This window comes from Athene noctua, chromosome 1, assembly GCF_965140245.1.
Source record: "Athene noctua chromosome 1, bAthNoc1.hap1.1, whole genome shotgun sequence".
Lineage (NCBI taxonomy): Eukaryota > Metazoa > Chordata > Aves > Strigiformes > Strigidae > Athene > Athene noctua.
Genome location: NC_134037.1, coordinates 97,884,722 through 97,897,456, shown reverse-complemented (window position 1 = coordinate 97,897,456; position 12,735 = coordinate 97,884,722).

Genomic DNA, 12,735 nt, shown 5'->3' with positions numbered 1-12,735 from the left:
ATAAAAGTCTTTCCCACCCCCCAAGAAAAGCATTAATTTTATACATATATATATATACGGATATCTCTGGAGGATAAGGGGGAAGAATTCCACTCTTCCACTCCTCCTCCCTGCCCCCACTTTGTGCTTCCCAGAGCTGTTTGCCTGGAGCCACTTGCCCCATTTGCCTTGTGTTGCCTTCTGGGTTATTTCTTCCCCCTCCTGTGAGAAAACAGGCATTGCCCAATGCTGACCCACAGTTTGAGGGCCCTGAGGGTATCCTCCAAACACAGAAATCCCCTGATGCCCTCCCTGGTGCCCCTGCATACTTCACTGGCCCAGCATGCTCTTTGGACAACACCTTTACAAAAATAGAGGGTGGTAGTATTGGGGGAGCCCCTCCAACCACATGTCCCCAGTGCCAAGGACACATCACCCAGAGGGTCTCCCCACAGCCAGGGGAAGCTACTGCAGGAGTGAGGGAGAGAGCCTAGCTCGAAGCCTGCTGAAAATGGTATGTTAAATATTCTATTGTGCACTTAAATGGTATTTATAGACACCATCAATCACACAGGTCCTAAATGCATTAAACCGAGATTCGTTTAAAGACCAGTGTTCTTCCAGAGTCCTAAAAACAGCTCAGAAAATGAAACCATTATAGCCCTCACCTAAATCTTACAGTTTCAAGTAGGTTTCTGATGCTCACCAGGGCTTGGTTTACACTCAGCCCCAGCCCCCACCACTGGTATCCATCACAGAGGTGAGCACAAGCAAATAAACTCAGATTGACCTTTTGTATTACAGCAAGCAGGCCTCATGTTACCCTTACCTTCATAAAATCAAGATTCAGTTCAGAGCTAGTGTAGAATAAGCTAGAATCAGCCCCCAAACCTGCAGAACTGTTAAAAATCAAAACAGAGCACAGAGACACAGCCCCACCTCCAAGCCAAAGTGAACTGCTGACCTCTTGCACCGCTTTTAAACTCTAACCTCCATGCGGCTCTGACCATAATTGGGCACAGCTGGGCTCCCTCCGCTTGCCTCCAGCCAGGAGGAAGTCTAAAGCACCAAACACAAAACATATGTGAACTACAGACCTTGCTAAGTAAGCTGTTAGCAGCATTTTTCATTCCTGATGTGGTGGCATTTTAGGCAGCCTTAGAGTGTTTGTAGGGGTGCAGTTTCTTGGGCAAACACTTGCTTTTTGGTTATCTGAACATAATTTATGCAGCTGGAGCAGATGTCCTATAGCCTAGGACAGAGGGATAGCAGCAGGCAGTACAAGTATACTATTATAATATCATGAAGAATGATAGGCACAGTACCTCAAGCAGGCAGTGGATGCATGTATCATCATCCTGCTTTGAGTCTTAAACCTAAAATGAGTTATTTAACCTCCAGCTTCAGGTTTTCCTGGCTACTCATGTTTTTATTTGCATTTATCAATTCATCAGTGATGCTTGCAAAAGTAAGGTAGCACTTACAAGCCATTCTCAAAGAGAAGAAGCATTTTACACTCAGAGTTTTACTAGAGCAATGGTACTAGAAGCAGCAATGAGGCATAAATTAGTGCAACTTGTTGCAGGAATGCTGTGGCTTATTCCCTGCGTAACTAACCTCCAAGGGCAGGGGAATATTGAACACCATGTAGTCCACTGATTTGCTTACACATACAAAACCTCCACTGCAAATTCAAGCAACATATATACCTATCATGTAACAGGGTAAACTGTGATGCAGCTTGCTTTTTCTTTATTACTATAATTAGGTTCTATCTTTTTGTCCCTTTCTTTTTTTGGTGTTAACTGTTCTGCAGAAAGTCAAACCACAGGCAGCTTTCTTCTACAAACCAATCCAATTAGTTAAGATTGTGGGCAGATTAAGATTTAAGACTCCACAGAGATGCCTGGATGGAAATCCTTTAAATTAGTTAGTTCTTATTCAAAAACACACAAACAAGAATGGAGGATAGCAGCACATTTAACTTGGGGACTGGTGGGTGGAGACCACCAGATAATTAAAGGTCTCTCTTTTTAATATCACCCTTAGAAAAGGGAGGGCCAGATAAGCCAGGATATGACCCATTAATGACAAGGACAGGTATGTAGGTCACTATCATACGGAAAGATGCGGAGCAAAACCTGAGCAGCAAACTACACGCAGTGCCCCCAGTCAAAGAAGAAACTGGGGACACCTTCAAAAAGAGCTCTGGTCACAGATCAAGGAACAGCAAGAGGCCTCCAGTCCAAAGGAAAACACTGTGCCCAGCTTTATTCTCCCTCTGGATGGACAGATGGCCATCTTGGCTGCTGTCAGAAGAGAGCAGATGAAAAAATCTTTGAAGAAGAATTCCTAGGATTTTGAGGGCTAAAAATAGGAAGGGCAAACAGGTGCGGGGGATATGCAGACAGCTGCATGTACACTGTGAGTGATTTCTTCTGCTTGGTCCTGCTCTTACTTGTGTGCTTTCATCCAGAAAAAGAGAGTCAAAGAAAGGAGAAGGGAACAAAGATTTTTCTCCTAAGGCACAAAACACAAATGAGGCAGACAGCAGGGTGGATGCAAAGGTTTCAGTCATTCATTTCTGGGAACGGGTTAGGAGAGATCTGAATCTAGCTTCAGCAGGGTGAGTCATCAGCTAGTCTGCATCTCCGGTTGAATAGCTTCTATAGCTCTTGGAAATAAAAGTTGCCAGCCTATAAATGCCCATAAAGTGGGCACGGTAGACTTAGAAATGATTGTATGAGATCATCCTGGAGGATCAGCTACCCGTCAGGTGTCAGTAAGGGTCAGAAATGCTGACAGTCCTTTCTCTGCTGCTTTCTAGTGATGACTGTTGAGATCCACGTGACTCCAGAAGGCACCATGGTTGTCTCCTGCAAGACTGTTCCCTTGATTATATGGTGTCACAAAGCAATAATATATGACTATTTCCCTGGACCATGAAGTGGGTATTTCAGGACCCAGTATTTTAAATAACTGTTTATACAGTAACAGCTCACTGCAATGGAGTCATCAAGTGTTTCTGAGGTTACTTAGTACCACAGAAAAACAGAACAATAAACCACCTGATCTCCCTAAACTATGGCCTGGGTACCACAGGATGCCACAAACCCCACAGAAGTGACAAGGGCTCAGCGCAGCACTAGGAGCTGCTTTGGGTGCTGGAAATCCACGTTTTGGCAACCTTTGATCTAAATATCTTGAATATTGGGGGAGAACCCTAGTACTGCAAACATCTCAATTGCATCAGGTCTTCTGGCATCATCGGAGTGATACTGATGTACCCAGCAGTTCTGCCACTACCAGCTCTGAGCAAAATGGTACCAGTTTATCAGGAATATTTGCCACCAACAGGGCTAACTAGAGGGTAAGACCAGTCATGTGTGAATGGTGAGTTTGAAATGTGTCGTCTTTTCACAATGGAATAAAATATGAGTGTTGCAAAACCCTGAAAATAAATTGTTTAGGATTGATCATAATGCAGAAGGATTTTTTTTAATGTGCTTGTGGAGTTTTTGTGTTGTTATGAAAACAAAGATTTCACATGGAAAAAGGAAATGTTTTCTTCTAAAAAGTCCCCAAAAGTGAAAGCAGGACACTTCAGCACCATCCCAAATTCACAAATCATGTTATTTCTTTGGAACTGTATTTTTCTTTACTGGACTTCAGTGCTGTAATTTGTTATTGTTTTTCTGTCAAATTTTAATCAGTATATCAATATCCAACAAAAAAAAATCTGATCATATATATCAGAAAAAAAATATTTATAATGTATTTGTAATGACAAAAGACTGAGGTTACTAAATATAGTTTATTTCACCCTTGGGGGCCAATATAGGAGAGCAGCAGAAGTCTGGTTAGTGGGCACCAGTTCAGCCTATGCTAGAAGAACTGCAGGAAGAGCTATACCATCACATCTCTTCTAGTAAGTGGTGGCCAATATCAAAATATTCAATCAGGGGCAGGGTGGTCATTTTGAGCAACTTTGTGTTTTAAAATGGCTGGGCAAGCAGCAGGTTGAGAGAGAACAGGAAAACAAAACCAGGGTTCCAGTATTAGCAAGTCAAATTGTGAACTGACGTCAGGAATGCTGTGACGATTAGATCATGAATTTCACAATATTTGGTGCCATTTTCTACAGCCCTTGCTTCTGCAGCTCTTTAATTACATGAAAATCCCTATTCTCATTTAAAAGTAAAAAATTTTTCCAACCTTGAAAGTTTAAAAAACATTAACCAAGCACTCCAAATGAAAAAAGTAAATAAAAAAAGCACATGAAACTAATTATTAAAACCCCCCAGACTCGCAGCGTTCTCCAGCAGACAGCTCATGATGTGTGATGGTCTGAGTTGAGCTGATAGCTGCCAGCTGCTCGACTGAAGAAAATTTGGTTTTCTTGAGGGAGAGGTGACTAGGAGGGAGTATCTGTTTTTAAAAGATAAGAAAGTAATATATGGTGTCTGTGTGGTTGGAAGGAAGAGTTGTAGTTTTCATGTGGTTTTTTGTGTGTGAGAGATGGAGCTAGGAGAAACAGTAAAAGTGGATCCCAGCTAAATCTTTAATGATAATCTTTACACTTGCTCCTTACCTCTTTGTCTGTGCTTCTTAAACACCACTACAGAAGTTTCCAAATACCTGGGAAACGCATCACTAACTGGGATGTATACACACATATACATATGTGTATGTATATATATGTGTGTGTTTTAAATACCTGGAGGCCTTTAGCCACCTAAGGCCTTGTAAGAAGCAACAGCCACAACATGCAAGTTACAAAGTAAGAATGTAGCTGCCACAAATCCATCTCTAATCCTCCTTTAATTACACGGGTGAGCAGGGCCTTAACGCTGAGACAGCTCCACGCTGCCGTGTGCTCCAGCAAGCATAAAGGAAGGAGCAGCACCTGATGATACAGGACTGTACAGTACGGAGGGTGAAGTGAAGGCTATAATTAGGAAAGCACTTTATTGTGAAGCAGGCGGTCTAATGAAAGCAGCTGATGGGACCAGCCAACTGCATCTATATTGACAATAGCCTGCTAGCATCATTAGTATCTGTCATCCTTTTTCCCCCCTCTCCAGCACATCTCTGAATGCATAAAGTAAGGTAATCTCCCTGCACTATAGACCAAAATCCTTTGTTAAATTGCTCAGCTGAGATCTGTCCAAACTCATGCATTATGATGGCCACTATGCCAGGGGGCAGAATTTCACCTCTGGGCACACCTATGGCAAACAGTCAAGAAAGGATGGCTGTATCCTACTCCACACATGCTCCCTCATGCACAAAGGACAAACGATATACAGAAAACACAACTAGGCAGTAGTAGATGCAGAGGAGTAGACTAGGCTAAACTCAGCAGGAAGTTGGATAACAAGAAATGCAACGCACTTACACAGAACTCTTCTTCACAGAGCTCAAAATGCTCTTACACACTTCAGTGAATTCATCACTCCTGGCTCTTGTGAGGAAGGGGTCAAAGTCCAGTTACCTGTTGCCCAGCCAAGAAGACTGGGGTAGAGAAATAGAGCAAGGTGCTTGTTCAAGGCCTGACACATGAACAGAAAACGAGTCTGCTAATTTTCAGTGCTTAATTCGGAAAAATTTAGCTTACATGCCTCAAAAAGACCTTTGGAGGTCCCTAATCCATCTGTCCCTCATGTCTAGTACCCCATACTTTTTTTCCCCTCCCAGAGTATTTTGCACAGTTTGGCTTGGAGAAGCTAACAACTTCCCTGTGTATGCTGACTGGACTAGCCTCTTTCTTTTCAGCTTAGCTGTTAATGCAACTGGAAATACATACAGGAAGAAGCTTGCCCTTTTGCTGCCCTTGACGCACCTAGTCTGAGCCTACAGGATTTCAGATCTCCAGGGCTCTCTGTCTAGTAGCTTGTAAAAGCATTCTGAATTTACTACTCTTTTAACCAGCAAAGAAAATAAATCTTTCTTGCCATAAATGCTAATGTTGATGCACTGAGAAATTCAAAGGCAGGCTGCAGAGAGAAACATTCCCCATGCGATGATTAAAGTGCCAGTTCATGAAAGCTGACGTCAGCGCGTGCTTTCAGGGTGGCAGAGCACTTTGCATTTATTCTCTCCTTGTTTGTGCTCCATCTGGATGGGCTCCAGTGGAAAAAAAATAAGAGAGAAAAGGAGAAGCTAATGCCTTTCTAATACGTTTCTGAATTCCTTCGGTTTCACACAGGGAGCAGGCTCTGAAGTACCTAACTTTTGCCTGACCAGTCCAATGAGATAGAAGAAACCGAAGGCAGCTGGTGCTCGTAGCCAGACTAAGTTATAATTAGATTGTCATAGCAAACAGTCAGTTGGGGCAGCTCCAAGGAGGACCAAAGGAAAGCACACTGATAAGCAACATCATCTTAGTATTCGGTAATTTGCAAAGGCAACACTGTTTCCCATCAAATGGATTCATTCCAGCTCACAACTTCTTTCATATAAAGTCACCGTGGTTCAAAACCCAAAAAAGCTACATGAATAAGCTACAGGTTTCTGCTAAAAACAATCTGACTGAAGGATGCTCAAGAGCAGTTCCCCAACTCCATGATACTGTTCGCAGGTTAGAGGATAGGCAGGGCGGATACTAGCCTTTCCACTGAAGCAGATCTCCCTTCCCTGGGATGGGGTAGCACAGGGAATGCTGCATGCTCCCCCTTTCCTCATGTCCCCTTCCAGCAGTGGCACTACCAGTTAGGTCAATCAGAGCAGTTTGTTGAAAGTGCAAGCACTCCAGTGGAGATGCTGGCTGCTGGGAGGCAGCCTTATGTGGAAAGGAAAAATACCTTCCCTGCCCCCTGCCCCCCCTTCTTTTTTCTTTTTCCTTTTTTTTTTTTTTTTTTTTTTCTAATTCTGGGCTGCTGTTGGAGTCAGAGGGAAACTCTTACCCTATCAATTTGGTCACACACATGTTGCAACTGCTGGAATAATTACATTGCAGGGTTTCTCACTGAAGATGGCTACTGATAATTTGGTATTAGAGCTACACAATGTTACTGTTGGGCAGTGTGGATGACGACTCTGCAGGACAGTGGTTTTGGTCTGTGGTCACTCTCATAGCTGGCACGGTTGCTTGGTACAAACAGCTCGTGTTGATCAATATAGGAATTAACTCTGCAGTGAAGCAGTCTCTCAAGCACTGAAATAACAGCTTTAAATTTACTGGAACATGCTAATGGTTTAGAGTTAGTTCCCATTTCAAAAATCAAGATGGCAAGATAAAAATTTAAAAGGTTCCAAATCAGTAATATTTTTCAACTATATGGTTTCAGCTGGAAAATAAGTCAAAAGGCAGACATCCTGCACTTCTGAATAGTCTGAACCTAAATAGTCCTTGAAATAACATTCTGAAATGAAAAAATTCACTTTAGGTCCACTTTCCCCCATCCTTTCTCTTCCACCAAGTAAAAAATGAAAGACAGATCGACCAATGGTGCCAGAAAATATTTCCATTTCAGCAACGTAATTTCTTTTCAGTAGGATTTTTTTTTCTTTTCTGTTCTGAAGGTCATACCTTCACCATCTAACAGATCTGAGATCAGATCCCCGAAAATCCTGACCCTTCCTACTCCAAGCAGTATGCAAGGATCCCTTCAGAGCTAGGCAAGGAGAGGGTGCAACCTGCTGCCTTGCATCTTGCAGGCTGGAGGTAGAACCCACAACCTAATTACTGGGTGTGGGTAATGCAAGTGGGAGCATGATGGGAGAGCAGTGGATTTCTCTCTCCTCTCCATTCCCCACCCTGCGATAATCACAGCCTGGGCCTCTGCCAAAGCGCTGCGGAGTGCTCAGTGCCCCTGTATGAATACGGAGCATCAGGACAGACTTGATCGTCAGTGACCTGCATGCCCCAGAGTTTGCTGCTCCCCACTGCTCTCTCCCCACTTTTACAGACTGCCAATGTTTTGATGTATCTGCATTCAAACTAAGGGAAAAAACAGGCATAAAATTGGCACAGCTACCAGTCTAGCTACGTTAGCGATTGTGTGATAAGTTGTATAGTAGTTGCACAACTGGGCTGTGTCTGTGGAGCCAGGACTTCTGGGTTTAATTTCCTGCTCAGTCACTGACTCATCACGTAGCCCAGAGCACATCACTTCACCTCTCTGCGTGTAAATTTAATCATCTTTAGTTGGGGGGTAATAAGACTATCTCACAGGAATGTTAGGACACAAATTACCCTCATAAATATCTGTAAAATGTTTTAGAGGATGCTTCAACAAAGGCATTGACTATTTCATTGTTGAATAAGTAACAGCCAGGGGAATGTCCTAATTGCCAGGCTGGCTTATTTACTTACCTTGTACCAGAGACTTCTGGCAGCTGTACCAAAAGGATGGCTCAGGTAGGGGAAAGGGTGAAGAGGTTGTTCAACTAGTGCTGCAAGAGCAGTAGCAGGAAAAGGTCAGCTTATGCCACAAAACAAGTACGTGATAGATAAATGTTATGCCAAAGGCTGAGGCATTTGCGTCATTTTCAGCCCAGATGCACAAAAAGCTTATGTAGATGACACAGCGGTAGAATACGGATGTCTAATCCTGTTAAATATGATCCAGAAAGTCCTATGTCATTGTTTCAGAATACACGGTCAACTCTGTTTTCAGACTTAAAAAGCGTTTAGATACCCAAAGTTCTGCTTCTGTACCTTCCCAGAGGTGTTATCTTCTTGCCTACACTGAGCATCTCCCGGTCTGTCCTCCACCTGAGGCTGTCTGGGATTCACAGCCTAGGTGTGTCAGCACCTCAGATCCCCAGAGGGATATTATATGATTCATCTAATCACTCAGTTTTGCTGTGGAACTTAAGGAGCTGCTGCACTCCAGGCCCTAGAGGCTGTATGTGCAGGTGAGCTTTCAGAGGGTCCCAAACTCTGCACTGAAATAACACAAGATGGTTGCTGAGAGAGCTAAGCAGAGAGCAAGGCTTAGAAACTTTCAGAAGATGCACCGTTGATTTCTGTTGTCTAATCTACCCCACCTGTGTCCTCACCACTTATTCCTAACTCCTGTGTTTTACTTGGATCTGAAAGCCAGTTCAGAGGATACCTGTAGGCAACCTGGCAAGTGCAGGTAAATCCCTGGCGGTGGAGAGCTGCTGAACCGGCCAGTTCCTGTGACTTAACAGGAGGTACTGACTGCAAAACTGACTTGGTGCAAGAGCACGGAAACTACTATGTGCTTCATCTGCCCACCGTGAAGCCGTTACACATATTTTTCTGAAATGCTCAAGGCCCAGCTCCCCTGCTGTTGTTAAATTGAACAGCAGCCCTGGCTGCTGTTTTACTTCGGGGATTATCTCCTCTCACAACCTAAGCCCATTGGGGCCCTCACGTGGTGCTTCCAGTCACCTAAGCAACACAAATGGTAGCTAAAGGGTTTTCCGTCATGGTTAGTTTTTAACATTAAAAGGAATTTAAAAAAATCCTTGATGGTTATAATGCAGACACTTTAAAGGTATCAGGTCACTTCCCTTCTTCACAGCCACCATCATTTTACACCGATGAGAAAGCACTCTTAGATGTTTGGAAGCAGCTGGTTTCTCCAGCTGAAATAACTCATTCCAGGATCAGCCTGTGGATCAGTGTCAGAAATTCCTGACTGCCTCTCACTGAACCATGTCCCTGCAGCACCACTACTCTAAAAGGATTATTAAACTGTTCTTGTAAGGAAGCAGAAGGCCCGGAGAATACAAGCACTGAAATACATTCATGGGTGCCATACTCCTCTGACAGAGGACATGAGCACATTTCCATACTTGACTTCTACAAATCCTGCTGAAAGCCTACAATTAGGGAAAACCCACACAGTTCAGTGAATGAAGTTTTTTTCAGTAAAATCCACATAACTTAATCTAGTTATGACTGCATAATGAGTAGCCGTTACATAGGTCACAGAAATGGAAAGACATAAGGGAACTTCCAGTCTCTAGCCAGTGAGTAGTTCCAACCACCCCTTAAATAAGCTTTCCTGGGTTTTGTTGAATTTCCTTCTAGAATTGCTCAAGCCATGGGCTCTCTGTCTTTTCTCTTGGGCAACCATTCTCACTGATGATCAAACCAGAACAATTTTTGCACTAGGAGGTTCATCCAAAGCAGCTAAAGTCAGAAAGATTCATCCCCCCCAGTCAGGTGTGTGTTGACAGTGTTGGGTTTCAAAATGCTCAAGAGAAATCTACTGAACTCAGAATGGAATTCGATAGGCCAAAGATGGTGTAACATTTATGTCCACAAAATCTAAGCAGTGGCAAGGACAGTCTATTGCTGACAGTTAAATGGAAGATAATCCGCATGTGCTAAGTTAAAATGTGCCAGCCTTTTCCCCTCTTCCACCACACCGTTTTTTGGATACAGGCTCCTGTGGCTAGAAATACTTCTCAGGTACCTGGATGACCAAACTGTGAACTCAGGTGAGAAATAGTTTTAGCATAGTAGTTCTCAGGAGCACCCCTCTCTCTCATGCTCAGAGATCTATGACACCCTGAACCTTGTTTCATTTAAGTAATTTGTGAACTACTTTATGGATAGACTTTTATCTTGCTTTTTCCAAAATCCCAGATACCTGCCTTCTAAAAAAAAGGGTAAAAAAGGGCAAGCATTACAAACCTGTGGTCTTCCAATAGAAAATTCTTTAAATACTCGTGGGGACATGAATCATGCAGAGTTGTAAAAATTCAGGGTTTTTCCATACCCCTCTCTTTAGGGTGGGGTTGTTTTACTCCAACATTTTAGCTAAATACCCCTCAAAGTAAGGAAATTTTTGCCCAGATATCCTAATTTATAGCATACCAACCAGCTGTTAAAATGACGTAATTTGTTATCAGTACATCTGTATCTCAACATCCAGAAGCTGGTGGGAGGGAACATCTAGTGCTTTTCAAAGCCATACAAAATTCTTCTGTGCAGATGTTTTTCTGAATTTTCCCTCTCTTCCTTAAATTCACTGAGCACCTAAGCTGGACTTTGGGGCAAACTGACCCTAGATGGAACTCTTTTATGCCGTTTGACCTTAGAAAGCAAAATGCAGACACTGTACCATGACAAGAGGGAGGTCCATCAGCAGCAACAAAGGAGACCAGAACTTGACTGCTGCCAACAGTTGTCAGGCTCCATCACTTCCTTATTTGAAGAACAGATTACTTCTTAAGACTAGGCAACAGTATAACATTTACCCCCAATGCCCTTCATAACCACCTGAGTGGGCAGCAAGGCCAGTACCCTCAAAGGCCCTTTGGACAGTGACTGCTCACGCGAGCTGAGATGCAGCTCTTCTCCAGAGAAAGAACCCTCAAAGCCTGTTTTCTCGGGATGTTAAGAAATCACTTTACACAGAAAAGATAGTTTTCTGTGCTGCACGAGACCACCATGGGCCTAAGCAAAATCCTGGGCTAAGATGACATCCATTTCATGCATTTTTATATACAGAATTGAAGTTCCTCCTAAGCCTCTCTGCTTCTGTGCATCAGTAGGCAATCTGGCCTACACAGCAGTCCACTGAGGAAAAATGCCATGAAGGCATTTGAAACCAAGAGCATGTTATTAAAGAAAAAAGGTAGAATGGACAACTGACAGACAGGATGTACAGATTACTTTGATTTAATGTGACACTGAATGCAGTCAGACTAAGATCCAGACCTAATCATTTGTCATTCACTCCAGCTTAATGTTACCTCTGCTTAATGAGCACAGAGGGAACAAGCAGCAGTAATATCTTCAATGAAGTAATTTTGCTTGTGGAGCAGCTGCAAACTGCACAATTCTTGATGTTTTTTTAAATGCTAGTGCAGTTCGTCACATACTTCAGTCTACACAAGAAAGATGCCATAAGATATTGCCATAGACTAATTAAGAAGCCCACCAGTTCGTGCTCCAGCTCCTATGTGCTCCTGCTGTAGTAGTGCAGTAGAGCTACACCACAGCTACAGAAGCTAGGGGAAAAATCTGCTGCAGAAATAGCACAGGACCAATAAAATTTAAGCTTAATGGCTTCTCAGTTCCCAAAAGCATCAGTAAAGGCAGGATTCCTTTCAGAGCTGAATGCTTCTGGGAATCTGCAGTCCAAAACGGAGTCACCCTGGCTCCTGCACAAGAATTATTTACACTCTAGTATCCTTCAGGATGCTGGAGGAGCTAAGAGCCATCTTCACCCTCAGTTCCCAACTGGCTGCACCTCTTATGTCTTGGCTTTCAGAAGTTCAGACCAAAATTTAGCTTTCTAAGTGAGGAAAGGGGATGTCTAGTTATTGTAGCAGGGGGCACCAGCGTGAAACTCAAGATGCACTTGTACCCATCTCTAGGCAGGACAAACCTGATGAGAGAATCTGCAATATTTTGTACTTCTAACTCATGCTCTAGCACCACCATCACACCCCTTTCTGCATGCACACAGGATTTAGAAAGGTAAATCTGCACTGAACTGCTGTTTTGAAATTGCCTTTGCAATACCTAGTATTGATGAAATCTTCTGCAGAGAACTGTATCTTCTTACTCCCTCTCAAACCAAGGGCTGTATGAGCAGTGTCTATCCAAACTCCCGGGAGGGAAGAGGGATCACAAGAACAACATTTAGGGATGAGAGGAGATTGTAGGCTTCATGATCCACTGGGATATTTGCTCAGGTTCCTCACTTGTGAGGCTTATATTTTACAAAGTGTCTGAGGTGAAGGTGCCATAGAGCAGACTGGAATACAGTAAATCTTGTCTCCTGCACTGCGTGTTTGAGGCTGTGTTTGGTTCCATTTACT